We start from the raw sequence: 14,656 nt of genomic DNA, 5'->3' as shown, positions 1-14,656 counted from the left end.
AAACTTATACTTGTGATGACTAAGACCACTGAAGAAAAGTTTCCATGCGCTGTCTCTGTCTCTGTCTCTCTCTGTATCTGTCTCACTCTCTCTCTCTGTGTCTCTCTCTGTCTCTGTCTCTGTCTCTGTCTCTCTCTGTCTCTCTCTCTCTTTCTTCTGGCCTTTTATGTATACTTCACTATAATATTATAATTTCCTTATATTCATGACACTATAGATGATGAATTTCTGCAGTCTACATGCTTTCTAGGGAAAAGGTTTACACATAGAAGTGCTCAATAAATATAGCGGTTTTTCATGAAGAGACTTCAAAGCCATGATCTATTCTACAAGATATAACCATGGCTTAGGAGAGAAGCTGTAGATTATAAATCCAGTTATTTGTATGGAGAATTATTCATATTTCACTATGATCCAATTACTACAGTTTATACATTTTTTGGACTGATTATTGCTGTTGCTGTCATTTACTCTGTATGTAAGAAACAATTCTTTAAGGATATCATTATCTTTATCAGAAATCAAATCAATTAAGGTAAATTGATGTAGATGACACAGCTTCTAAGTGTTAGTCAGGGACTATATTAAGTCCTAACCAGTTTGAAAGCATATATATTTTCAATTTACTGGGATTGGTTAGATTGTGTCTAGGTGCCATGTCTAGACTGAAATGATGGCTGTCATTGCAAATAACAAGTCAGTGTTAGTGGCTTCTCCCCCTCTTCTTCCTCCTCCTCTTCTTCCTTCCCCTCGTCCTTCTCCCCTGCCTCCTCCTCCTCTTTCCTGCAATATTTAAACTAGTTCCACAAAATGGTGAGTGGTAAACCAGGCAATACATCAAAAAGAAGGAATTAGGGGGCTGGAGAGATGGCTCAGTGGTTAAGAGCATTGACTGCTCTTCAAGAGGTCCTGAGTTCAAATCCCAGCAACCACATGGTGGCTCACAACCATCTGTAATGGGATTTGATGAGCTCTTCTGGTGTGTCTGAAGACAGCCATGATGTACTTACATATAACAAATAAATAAATAAATCTTAAAAAAAAAAGAAGGAATTCTAAGGTGACCAGGATTCTTGTTGTAAATGCAGGAGTGAAGGCAATATGCAAGCTCTGGTGTGGCTCCATCTGCACTATTCTCAGACTCGGTGAACAGAGAACAGAACACATGCTGTAGCTGCTACTGGGAGACTTGGGAGACAATCACTATGGAGATCAGCGTGGATTTCTCTTCCTGTGGTCTATCTCAGAATATTTTCTATGCTTTCCTATTTTTCCTGTTAAACTTTTTTTTTATATGGAATGCTAATAATTATTTTCTGCCCTATATACTCTCAGAATCTCCCAAGAATGCTGCTTTGGACCCTCTGTTTCTATCACTGCTGTTCAGAGAGCAGAGGCCCTACCACTGAGTCAGACCATTCATCTTTCCCTATCCCTTAAGGAGGTAAAGCATGCTCTCTTTGATGATCTTTACTTTGGGACATATTAGTTCTAGACTCTTTAATGTGTGCTGAAGATACAAGAGCCAGTTTTCATTAAAACTGATGTCTAAAAGAAAGACTCTAGGGGGAAAGAGACAGGACACACACACACACACACACACACACACACACACACACCTCTGCCTGTGTTTGTAACACTTCTCCAGCCTTCTAAGACATAAATGACCACATTACCTTTAAATAAAGTATTCTCATATGTCTAAAATAAGCTTATCTGGGTTCTCTTTCTTAGAGTCAAATAATCACTTAATCATGAGAGTTAACTAATTTTTCAGTCATTCTTGAAATTCAGCCTTAATTTGCTTTTTCTCAAGCTGAGCCCATATTACTTAACTGTTCATTAAGACTTACTATCTACCTCTAGGGTATATTTCATATTCCTTAATGTCTCTTTCTATAATAATTGCTTATTTATGGGGGTTCTTGATGATTTTCTATATTTATTATTTGAAATTATAATATAATTACAATTTCTCCCTTTCCTCTATTCCCTCAAATTCCTCCCATGCACCTCTTGCTCCTTTAAATTCAAGGCCTATTTGTCTTTCAGGTTGTTACACACACACACACACACACACACACACCCGCACACACACATACACACACACACTTTTAAATATGCAACTAGAGTCTGTCGCTTCCCAGTTTGTATTATCTTATCTGTATGTAATGTTTGGCTGAATAGTAAGCCCATCTCATCCGATCTTTCAACTGTGCATTGACATCACAGGGCATCTCTTTTATGGTTGATGGATCCAATTTGCCCCTTTCTTTATCCCTTTCACCTTCTTTTTGTTTCCTTTTCTTTCAACATTATGATTTAAGGAAGCAAAATCCAGGTACAAGGTCACAGAATCAGCAATGATAGAACATTCTTAGCCCAACTCACTAAATATACTCAACCCATGTCATTTAACTGCAATTGGAAATTACTCTTAATTGGAATGAAATGGGAAGAATATATTCTTGTTCTTTCCCTCAATTCTACAATTTGATGCTCTTGTCTGTTTTCTGGAAAAATTGCCAATCATACACAATTTTCAAACTTATCTGCCAGTGGGATTGTTTTTAAAGCATTTATAGACTTAGAAATTGGTAAGAATACAGACTTTGATTAAAGAAGACAAATTCTGTTTTACAATAAATTAAGTGTTGTAACATATCATTGATTCTTATATTAACTTAATTACAAAGCCAAAATAACAATACAAATTAAATAGATGAAGAGATGAAGTCATGTTGTTTGGAAATATTAGAAAATAGTTGACATAATAAAATAAGTTATTCAATTGAATCATCAAATAATTGATAATTAAGAAAGTTAGAAAGAAAGTTTTTTAAAGGCTGGAGAAAAGCATTATTCCATAAGCTTAGTTAATATATATATATATATATATATATATATATATATATATATATATATATATATGCTGGGACTGGGGAGTTGGCTCAATGGTTAAAGCATTTGCTGCTCTTACAGAGGATCTGAATTCCCAGCCCCCACATGACAGCCCCCAGCTCCCCATTCCAAATCCATGCCCTCTTCTGATCGCCAAGAGCACTAGCTGTACGTGTAGTGAACAGATAAAAACAGTAATAAACACAAGATAAAAAGAACTATTTTAAATGCACACAACATATATTTTTGTAGATAGAGCTAAGGCACGTGGAGTAGTGATGCTCCCATCCAAAGTCATAGGTTATCTGACAAAAATCCCCAGCATTGAGCTTTGGAAGTATCCTTTCAGGTTGTTGGTCAGAGGAGCCCAAGAGATTCCCAAAGCAATATAGGTTATTGCCGTATTTCTAAATTTCCTATTTGTTTATAACTAGTGGAGGAATCTTCCCAATTAGTTCAGAATTAAACACATACATTCTTTCTGGAACAAGCACAGAAATGAATGTCCATACACAACAAGTGAATATAAACAGAGGAAAACCTGAAAGACAATTTGTAACCACAAAGAACTAATTTAGACAAACTTTGTCTAGAATGATATTTGCAAATCCTAACTTTTGTAAATAAAATAGATACATACTTCAATAACTTCTTTTAATCATTGGACAGGATACTCGATTTTTGTTTTCCATTTCCTTTCTTGAGACTACATAAAAATGGGAGAAAAATTAATAATGTTCAACAAACAGGCTATCACCAGTGAAAGATTTAATTTAATTTCTGGAAAATGGAATGTGAACAAGTACTATAAGCAGAGCACAAGCAAACAACACAGAGGATGAGCGATGGGAGAGCTTCATGCAAGGAAGTGTGCCCAGTGCCATGGCAGGACCTAAGCCAGGTTCTATTTGGATATGACAACACTGATGAGCCCTGGACGTAGAAACACAAGCAGAATCAGAATTTGAGCCAAGGCTACATATATCAGGATCTTTTTATCCAACAAATCAAATTAAATCATCAAAGCCTCACACATCATTTGTTTAGGCCATTACTCTGTGTGGTTGGCCCTTTGGGCTGGGTTCCCTAGACTTGTCATGGACTGTCACCCAACTGCTTATCACTGAGCTCTGCACCCACGGGTTAATGCTTTGTCAAGTAGGATGACAAACAACCAGGCCTCATCAATCTCATCACTGATCAGTGTATTCTGGGCTTGTTCATATTGGTGGAACGAGATTACATCCGTAAGACTTCTGATGGCCTATACTTAGAATCATCATGCTTTAACTACTTTCTTCATTCTCTGGCAGAGATGGGGGATAAGAAATATCTAGATTCAAGGGTGCAGCAATTTAATCTCCATAAGTGACTAAGTGCAGTTAAGGCATTGCACAGGAGCTGGATAAATCATAACTGTATTTTTTAAGCCTAACAGTATATTTGGATTCACTTTATCTCCCTCCACATCAGATCTCTCTACTCAGCCCCATATCAGAATGTCTGGCTGGCTTGCATACCGGAAATGTCTGGCTTGCATGCAGAGAATGTCTGGCTTGCATCCAGGTTTTGTTGCTAGGTCCAGGAATGCCCAAAGGAAACAGGGTTTATTCCCTGAAGGCACTGTAACTTTGAACTGCCCGTTAGGTCCCTGGAGGGTGGTTTAGCAGAGTAAGGTTGTGATGGCTGGCTTTCCTCCAGGAATCTCAAAAAGTACTCAACTAATTAACAAGTCATGTCCACTCGCACTGACCTACAAATCATAATTTCCATAGATTATTCAAAAATATTTTTATGTAATAAAGTAAAAACAGATATTTGAAGAAGCTTGCAACCTGAATTAGAAATATCACAATGATCAAATGGAAAATTGCTTCAGAGGAAATAAAGGTGGCTTAGGAGATTCAGACATGATAATACCCTTGGAAAGAGCCAATAAGCCATTAAACCTTAAAATTTAAAAAAATTAAAAAGATGCTATGCAAAATTACACAGTATGACTGGGCTCTTTAAAAATTCATAAATTCTCATCAATATGATTGCCTAAACATGCGTTGAACAAGAGTAGCACCAGCAGACATGCCAAAGAGGGGTCACGCAGTGTTTTGGAGATGCCAGTACCACGAGATGACCACCAAGAGCAGCAGCAGCAGTGGAGTACAGGCATCTGGAGCCCAGAGGACGACGTGTGTGCTACAAAGGGCATGGCTGGAGAAGTGACCCAAGCCCTTGGAGGAGTCCAGAAGATCGTGAGTTGGATCCCAGACGTTGGACGGTTGGAGAAAATAACCCAATGCTTAACCTGCTGCTCAGCATCTACGCCTACGGTTTTGAAAAACCTTCAGCGATCCAGCATCGTGCTATCAAGCAGATAATTAAAAGAGAGATGTCATTGCACAGTCTCAGTCTGACACAGGCAAGACGGCCACCTTCAGTATCTCAGTGCTGCAGTGCTTGGATATCCAGGTTCGAGAAAGCCAAGCTTTGATCCTGGCTCCAACCAGAGAGTTAGCGGTGCAGATTCAGAAGGGTCTGCTTGCTCTGGGGGATTACATGAAAGTGCAGTGCCATGCCTGCATTGGGGGCACCAGTGTCGGGGAGGACATCCGGAAGCTGGACTACGGGCAGCATGTGGTGGCAGGCACGCAGGGACGCGTCTTTGATCTGATCCGCCTCAGAAGTTTACGGACACGGGCTATTAAGATGCTGGTTTTGGATGAGGCTGATGAAATGTTGAACAAAGGTTTCATGGAGCAGATCTATGATGTGTACAGGTATTTGCCACCAGCCACACAGGTCGTTCTCATCAGTGCCACACTGCCTCAATGAGATCCTGAAGATGACCAATAAGTTCATGACCGACCCCATCCGCACCCTGGTGAAGCGTGATGAGTTGACTCTGGAAGGCATCAAACAGTTCTTTGTGGCCGTGGAAAGAGAGGAATGGAAGTTTGATACTCTATGTGATCTCTACGACTCGCTGACCATCACCCAGGCCATCATCTTCTGCAACACCAAGAGGAAGGTTGACTGGCTGACAGAGAAAATGAGAGAAGCCAATTTCACTGTGTCATCCATGCATGGAGACATGCCCCAGAAAGAACGAGAGTCTATCATGAAGGAGTTCCGGTCAGGTGCCAGCCGGGTGCTCATCTCCACAGACGTCTGGGCTCGGGGCCTGGATGTCCCTCAGGTGTCCCTCATCATTAACTATGACCTGCCCAACAACAGAGAACTATACATTCACAGAATTGGGAGATTGGGTCGGTATGGACGAAAAGGTGTGATCATCGATTTTGTGAAGAATGATGACATCCGGATTCTCAGGGACATCGAGCAGTACTACGCCACCCAGATAGACGAGATTCCCATGAACGTGGCTGACCTCATCTGAAGCTGGTGCTGGTCCACCGACACCCTGTTTGGAAACAGAAGCTTCTATTTAATGGGGTTGATTGATATGAACTGTCTTCTCGGAGCCCCTCCGCCATCTTTTCTAATGCACGTGTAAATAACCCAATGCTTAACCTTTATTTATTTGGGGAAAGCATTCACGGCCTCAGCTCTACACAAAGAGCTACAGGCAACCAAGAAATGCCGATGGGATGGGGCCAAATGCATCACACAGGGAAGATCACACCAATGGGTTGTCCAGTACCAAATGACCAACCCTGAGAACATATACAAACAAGTAACATTATATGAACTGAACAGATTATATTTAGAAATGTATAATACATGTACAAATATAGTTATATAACATATAATAAAAATGTGTAGAATCTATTGTGTATATATAAGATATTATATATGTAAAATATGTAAGTATATATGTACAAATAGGCATGTAATAACTATTAACAAATAAAGAGCTCATGTATTTGGAAGAGAGTAATGAAAGGCTATGGGTGGGTTTGGAAGAAGGAAAAGGAAGAGAGAAATGATGTGATTATAAAAGAAAAATGAAATAAAAATGAGTACAAAGAAAAATTCAGATTTATAGGGTTCAAGTGAAAAACAGTAATGAGGTGATTTCAAAACAAGAGAAGAAAGATAACGAAATGGAGACTACATGTGAGTAGATTGCATGTATTTAGGAATATCCCTTAAAAGAGCATTATCAACAGATTAGGGCTGAGGATTTTTGGGAAAATTTGAGGTTCTAAACTGATGCTAAAATATGCCCTTTGGTTAGTTATAGCATACATATGTGGAGAAAGTCATCTTTACCTATAGCATTCTGCGGGAAACAGTGGTCACATGATGCTCAGAGTGAAAACCCTGTTTATGGGTCCCAGAGTGTAGAAGGAGCCCACAGACTCAATTTTAGAGTGAGCATGTAGAATTCTTAATTATGGATCAGTAGTTGTCTGTTGTCAAACATAATAATGTTAAAGCCATCATACTGGGACTAGACAAAGTAGATCTTTTTCTTCTCGGTAGCCTAAAGGGAGTTCAGGAGGACAGGTAACCAGCTGTAAAGTAAGATTTCTCAAACTTTGTGTGCTTGAAAACCTTCTTAGGTTAACCAATGTTTGTATGACCATGAATATTTTTGGAGAGCAAATAGAATATTTATCAAAAATACACCAGAAATTTTTTATTTTAAAATAATTCCTTGGAAAGATATCATTTTATCCGTTGTGAAAGAACACATACATTTGTGTACTAATGAAATAGATGTTCTTTTTCTATATAAAGAAATCTTGGAGGAATGTTTGCTATTAAGGCATAGAGACGCTGTGAGGGCTTTCAAAGTTGACTGATACTTTGATTTTATCATTATCAGCGCTGAGAACATTTTGCTATGCTGTCTAAAATGGCAGGAATATGTTTAGGGCCGTTTCAAGAGTGATTGGAGATTTTGTCCTATTTCCAAGTAAAATTTCACTTGATTTTCAAAATGGAGCTCAGGATAGCAATTCAAACAGCAATTCTTAAAAATAAAACATTCAGCACAATATAACTAAGGATGTGCATGCTGAGGAATGGTGGTTAAGAAAACATAAGAACCTCATTTTTTAAAAATGTGATTAATCCAGGATATTGTCTGGAGAATGGAGCCGCGGTGTTTTGGAAAGCACTAACTGGCACTGCATGGCCTGGAGGCAGGTAGTTGCACATACATGTTCAGATGAAAGGCTACACTGAGGAGCTGTGACATCACATGGCTTCAGATCATTATGCACTTGATCTCCAATTCCTTCTTCGTGGTTGGTTTTTTTTTTTTTTTTTTTTCTCAGAAGTACAATTTGACAATTATTTTTGACTTGTGCTCAGTTTAGGGCTAGGGTTGAGGGCTTAAGAGATGACCCTGCTGTTGACAGCATTTAACAGTGGTGCTCTTACAGAGGACATGAGTTCAGTTCCCAGTATCCATCTCAGGAAGCTCACAACCAACGCCCTCTCTCTTCAATGGATACCTGCACTCAAGCACACACACACACACACACACACACACACACACACACCCTGCCCCACCACACATGTGGGTAATCCTTTTAATTTAAAAAGAAGCTTATATATGAGTTCAATTGATAGGCAATTGCAGAAAAAGTTCAGGAGTTCTTGACATTCTCTCATCGATACAAAGTCCACCCAGGAAGGCAAGTGAAAGGGTGGTTACAGGCTACCCCTCTCAGGCTGTCTCCTTTATACATGAGACTATCAAGGAAATGTCTCCTCTACTTGTTTATGAAATGTGACGTGCAGAATCATGCCCTCTGTGAACTTGCCTGGTATGTTCCAGGAACTGTGGTCATCAGAGTGCTCTTTGACACCTAACGTTTCCCCTTCTGTCTGTTCTTCATCAGGAACACTTTTTGGCTCTCTACACATTTTTTTGGTGTTTTTTTTTTTTTTTAAACTCATTTCCCTATCCAAAGACTTAACAAAGTTTTCATTAGGCTTCTGTGATTCCCATAGCCCTTTCTATAAAGATCCTACCACATCTTTGGCACGCTGTCATCTGAGCACTTGATGTTGTTATCTATAAACACATTTTGATGAATTTCATGGCATTCTGGGCAAAGAGTATTATGCGCTTTAAAAATCCAGAGTTTCCCTTTGCACTTTCAGAGAACTACTGCATTTCATTATTATTTAAATCATTGTAACAACAATTATGGCAGCTTTAGCTTGCTTTTCATTGAGGGGTCAAAGACATAAAATAAAACTTTCTAGCAAAAGTGTGGTTCATCTATAATTAGCAGCAAATATGTATACTGTTCATAGTAAACAAAGTAAAAAAACAAACAAACAAAAAACCCACTGTATTTGTATTTGGACACCTTCAAGTTTAGTGAAGTGCTTACCATCAAATTAATTGTCCTTTGACTTTGAATATTCTTTGTGTATCACTAAAATATGGTTTAGTAGTGAATCAATGAAAGCTGAAAGATGATCACTGCTGTGACATAATCCTGCCCATCTGGGTTACTTCGAAGTCACAGCTTCAGTGTATCACTCAGTATAATTAATAGAAAATGCTGGGCCATTTAAAGCCCCAAATCCCAGTAGCTAAACCTTTGAAGTTTGTCTCATTTATGCAAAGTCAGTTGATATTTCTGGTTGACCTAATACCTTCTACTTGGTCATTCAGACACATGGCTTTCTTCTTATTTTGGTTTAATTTCTCAATGTCAGGTGTATCTCCCACCTGTATGTGAACTGGACAACTGAAGATGTCTCCATGAGCAGGCCCAAGGGTGGCATATATTCTTTCCATCTTCCTTACACGTGGTATGAGATATTTTAGAAATGTGCTCTAGCTGTGAACCCAGGGGAAGAAACATTTTTTTTTCTGACTTTCAGATCCTCTATACTTAAGATCAGCTAACACAGTACCATATCCAAGTTAGTTTCTTTTAATAATATTTAATAAATGTATGTTGCAGCCTCATAGAAATTATAATAAGTGATGTTTCTTTTGGATCATATTAGTGGATTTTGATATATCACAAGGATATAATTATTGACTTGGGGTTATTATGATTTTGTGTATGTTGTTGTCAGTATAATAATATTGTTTCTAATTTCCTTCAATTGACAAGTGAAGTTCTCCCAGACTTCATTTTCCTGTCTCGTCTTCACAGAGTCTCAAGGTTTGGGTCCTAAAGTGTCCTCTGGTATTCTTCCATGTTCCCTGATTTTAGGCATTAGCTGCTGCTGCTACATAATAATAACAATAATAATAATAATAATCTTCTCCTTCCCTTCCCCTTTCCCCTTCTCCTTCTCCTTCCCCTTCCCTTCCCCTTTCCCCTTCTCCTTCTCCTTCCCCTTCCCTCCCCTCCCCCTCCTCCTTTTCTTCTTCTTCTTCTTCTTCTTCTTCTTCTTCTTCTTCTTCTTCTTCTTCTTCTCCTTCTCCTTCTCCTTCTCCTTCTCCTTCTCCTTCTCCTTTTTCTTCTTCTTCTTCTTCTTCTTCTTCTTCTTCTTCTTCTTCTTCTTCTTCTTCTTCTTCTTCTTCTTCTTCTTCTTCTCTCTTCATTCCCTTTCTTCCTCTTCTTCCTTTTCTTCTACTTACCCTTATCATTTCTCTTCTCAATATACACTTCAGATCCTAAACATTTAAAACCGAAATCCTGTTCTTTACTTATCCTCCTCACCATGACCTGATTTTTATCCTGTGGATCTTGTCATGGTCCCTTGGGCCAATGGACTTTATCTTTCACTTATACGATGTATAGTACTTCTCTGGACACTAATGTGGAGTTTTGGTTAGTTTTGCATCATCTCAACACTCTCTAGAGTCTTTAGAGAGGAGGGAGCCTCCGCTGAGAAATTCCTTCATTAGATCTGGCTGTATGCAAGTCTGTAGGGCATTTCCTTATTTAGTGATTGAGGTGGATGGGCCTACTACATTGTCAGGTGCAGGGGTCAACCCTTGGCTGATGGTGTTAGATTCTATAGGGAGCAGGCTGACTTCTTTTGATGATAAATGGCAATATGGGAATGTAAGCCAAATACGCTCTTTCCTCCCCACCTTGCTTTGGTCACGAAACATCACAGCAATAGTACCCCTAACTAAGACAAAATTTCATACCACAATATTGAGGCATTACTGAAAGAGACCTGACCATGTTGTTTGGGAAGAGTTATGGAAGGATTTTGTAAAATTGAGCTAGGAAAGCCATTGAGTGTTCAAGGCTTGGTGAACTGTTCTATGGAAGTTAGGGAAGTAAGAGTATTGAGAGAAGGGCAGAGGATGGAGGCCTGGCTTGTGAAGTTTCAGAGGGAAGCCCGAGAGTCACTTAAAAACTCCATCTGGGCTGTTGAATTGTTTGAGAATCTGTGATTCTAGTCACCTGGAGCTGAAGAATCAGCTGTGATTAACAAGAGACCATCACCACTAAAGTGAAAACTTTGCTTTGCTGGAAATCATTGATACTGGTCATCAGGTGCTTATAGATTAGTGATGATTAAGAAGGGGACAGCTGGTCTTACTGCAGTCAGGGGTCTGGTTTGGGTTTGTGGTCCTGCTGCAGCCAAGGGTCAAGTTAATGTCTGTGACCTATGTTACCATTGAAAGCCATACAGCTATCCATGGTCTATGCTGCCACCTAAAGCCATGTTGATGTTCATGGGATGGGCTGCCACCAGGGACCATATTGGTGAGCATGACTCATATTGCCACCAGAGACCATGCATGTCTATGGCATGTCCTGACACAGAAGGCCAGGTGGATGTCTATGGTCCAAGCGGAACTCCTCCTGCTGACTCTAAATAAAGGTCAAGGACACATCCTTTTCAGTGGTATTGATGATTGCAAACTCACAGGTGAGAAAGAGGGGCATAGAAGGCTTCTGTGAAACCCCTCTCCCCAGAAAGGTAACAACCTAGACAGGAGGGTGTCAAGGAGAACTTTGATAAGAACTCTGAGATGGAGCTCTGTGCAATGACTTCCAGAAGGAGTGGAGCTGGGGAAGGACTTACTTTTCTTTAAGGGGCTGGGCACTGGGTTTGACCCTGCTGAAAAAAATATTGGGAGTTTTTATCAAATCTTTTTTGGGGGAGGTTCAGGGCTAGGAGAACTTGGAAGTAAGGGTGATTGAGGCGCATTATGTGAAATCCCTCAAATAATCAATAAAAATATTATGTTAAAAAGAAAAGACCAGTCTAATTGAGGTGAAGTCCTCTGAAAGTGTGTCCTCAGGGTCAGCCTATAGAAGCTCTGTTCCAGAAGTGGTCAGGGCTGCACCTTGGGAGTGTTAAGAATATCCCAGGTGATACTCATTTTGAAGGCATGAAGGAGTCCTGGAGAACAGCAGAGGCTTGGCACTGTGAGAGGCCAGGGAAGGCCATTGCTGCACATTTAGTAGCAGTTGGAGGCTCAGCATTGAAGGGACCATGCAGAGAATTTGAAGCTTAGCACCAGGAAGAGAGTCCAGGAGAGGATATTGGTGAAAGTGCAGTCCAGTTGCAGGGAAGACCCCAGCACTTTGGAGATGCTAGTATTATGGGATGGCCACCAAGAACAATAGCAGGAACGGAGAGGATCCTGCCTGAGCTTGAAAGACAAGCTGTGTGTGCTGCAGAGGGCAGAGCTGGAGAAGGTGAAGAGGTTAGTTTTGGTTTGTTCAGATTATGGCTGCCCTGGTTCTTCTTGAAAAAAATCTCTCTCTCTCTCTCTCTCTCTCATTTACAGAGTCTTTAAAAGAGGTGGCTATTTTTAAGGGGATATCTTTTAAAGTTGAAATTTGTTTTTATTTTTTAATTTTTTAATTAGATATTTTCTTTATTTACATTTCAAATGCTATCCCGAAAGTTCCCTATACCCTCCTCCTGGCCCTTCTCCCTACTCACCCACTCCCACTTCTTGGCCCTGGCGTTCCCCTGTACTGGGGCATATAAAGTTTGCAAGACCAAGGGGCCTCTCTTTCCAGTGATGGCCGACTAGGCCATCTTCTGCTACATATGCAGCTAGAGACACAGACAGGTAGATCAATGGAATAGAATTGAAGACCCAGAAATGAATCCACACACCTATGGTCACTTGATCTTTGACAAGGGAGCTAAAACCATCCAGTGGAAAAAAAGACAGCATTTTCAACAACTGGTGGTGGCACAACTGACGGTTATCGTGTAGAAGAATGCAAATTGATCCGTTCTTATCTCCTGTACAAAGCTCAAGTCTAAGTGAATCAAAGACCTCCACCGAAAACCAGAGACAGTGAAATTAATAGAGGAGAAAGTGGGGGAAAAGCCTCAAAGATATGGGCACAAAAGTTGAAATTTATAAGGCTGTGGGACTTTTGTGCCCTGAATCCATGGGAAACACAGATGAGCCCAAGAATTGTGAAGTGCACTGCAACTCACAAAAGCAGGATTTAAGTTTGTAGAATGTTTGATATGGTGTGATCTTGAGGATGAGCGAGGTAGAAAATGTTATGGTTTAATAGTGATGTGTTTATATGTCAAGTTGACAAGGGGCCAGTCATGCTGGCTAGTTTTGTGTTACCTTGACATTAGCTAGAGTCGCTGGAGAGAAGGAGGACTCACTGAGCAAAAACCTCCATGAGAGCTGGCTGTTGTGATGCTATAGGGCATTTTCTTAATTAGTGCTTGATAGGAAGGGCCCAGTCCATTATCAGTGGAACTACACCTGGGCTGATGAGCAAGTTAGTTAGCAGCACTCTCCCATAGCCTCTACATCCACTCTGACCTCCAGGTTCTTGCTGCGTTTGCTTTCAAATCCCAACTTCCTTCAGTGGTAAGCAGTGATATGGAAGTGTAAGTTACACACACCCTTTCCTCCCCAACTTGCTTTGGTCCTGGTATTTTGTCACAGCAATAGTAACGGTAACTAAGACACCAGTACTACCTCTTTCCTAACCACAGATGCTCACTGCCTTGGTTCATTTTGGGGTATTCTCTTCTTGTCCTCATCCTCTTTGTTCTCCACATTGTACCATTAAAAAAAAAGTCAAAAGAGAGGTCTTTCCTCATCTCTTGCCACTTAACCTAATCCTAAAATACACCACAGACATGGCTTAGCAGTTAGGTCTGCGGGCTGCTTTTGCAGAGGACCCCAAATTTCATTCCCAGCACCATATTGAGTGGTTCACACTCACCTGTATGCCCAGCAGGAAATCTTGCACTATCTTCTAGCCCTTGTGCATATAGCTATTAATTAAAAAAAAATTAAATGCATATATAAACTATTAGGTTCTCATTGTTCTTAAAAATATTGAGACCCCCATTAGTCGGTTAACCACAGGAGGTAGAATGAGAAGAAGAATATTCCCTTTTGCCTCTTTTCTGGTTAGCTTGAAGCCTCTGCCCCTCTGCCCCCTCAGAAATCATGCACACTGGTTTTTGCTCATGCTCCATTTCCTTCTGCACAGTTGATCCCTCCTCATCTTTCCCATCTACCATAATTTAGATGTCTTTAAATCCTTTCCAAACCAAAGGCAGCTGTTGTCACTGTTGTGTCAGTCTCAGTGTCTTCTACACTGTAATTGCCACATGTCTTGATCATATTTTGTGATTCAATGGTTAATATCTCCGAATCATCAAACTGTGCCCTCAGTTTATCATTTTGTCACAAATGCCCAGGAGAATGATGGGAATGTCACCATATCCTACAAGCATCCCTGTTTTTCAATTGTTTCTCCACTTTGAATCCTAAGCTATGCCTTACCACTTTGCACAGATTGAGGCTAAACAAATACACATCAAATAGAATTGGAGTCTAATAGCCTGGATTCAAATAACAATTTTGAAGACATACTTCATCAAACTGTCTTGATGCCCA

The 14,656-nt window shown here is 40.1% G+C and overlaps 1 protein-coding gene and 1 pseudogene across 1 annotated transcript in view; both read left to right on the top strand.

Annotated features, from left to right (window-relative positions):
- The window catches only part of Pde4d (phosphodiesterase 4D), a 1,452,168-nt gene that overhangs the window by 444,481 nt on the left and 993,031 nt on the right, over nucleotides 1–14,656 (top strand). The gene's annotated exons all lie outside the window — the stretch shown is intronic.
- Nucleotides 4,908–6,400, top strand: LOC110308424 (eukaryotic initiation factor 4A-III pseudogene; annotated as a pseudogene).

This window comes from Mus caroli, unplaced genomic scaffold (assembly GCF_978045245.1).
Source record: "Mus caroli unplaced genomic scaffold, Mus_caroli_1 scaffold_15, whole genome shotgun sequence".
In the NCBI taxonomy this organism is placed as follows: domain Eukaryota; kingdom Metazoa; phylum Chordata; class Mammalia; order Rodentia; family Muridae; genus Mus; species Mus caroli.
The sequence above is the reverse complement of the archived record's forward strand: the minus strand, read 5'-3'. Positions and strand labels throughout refer to the sequence as shown.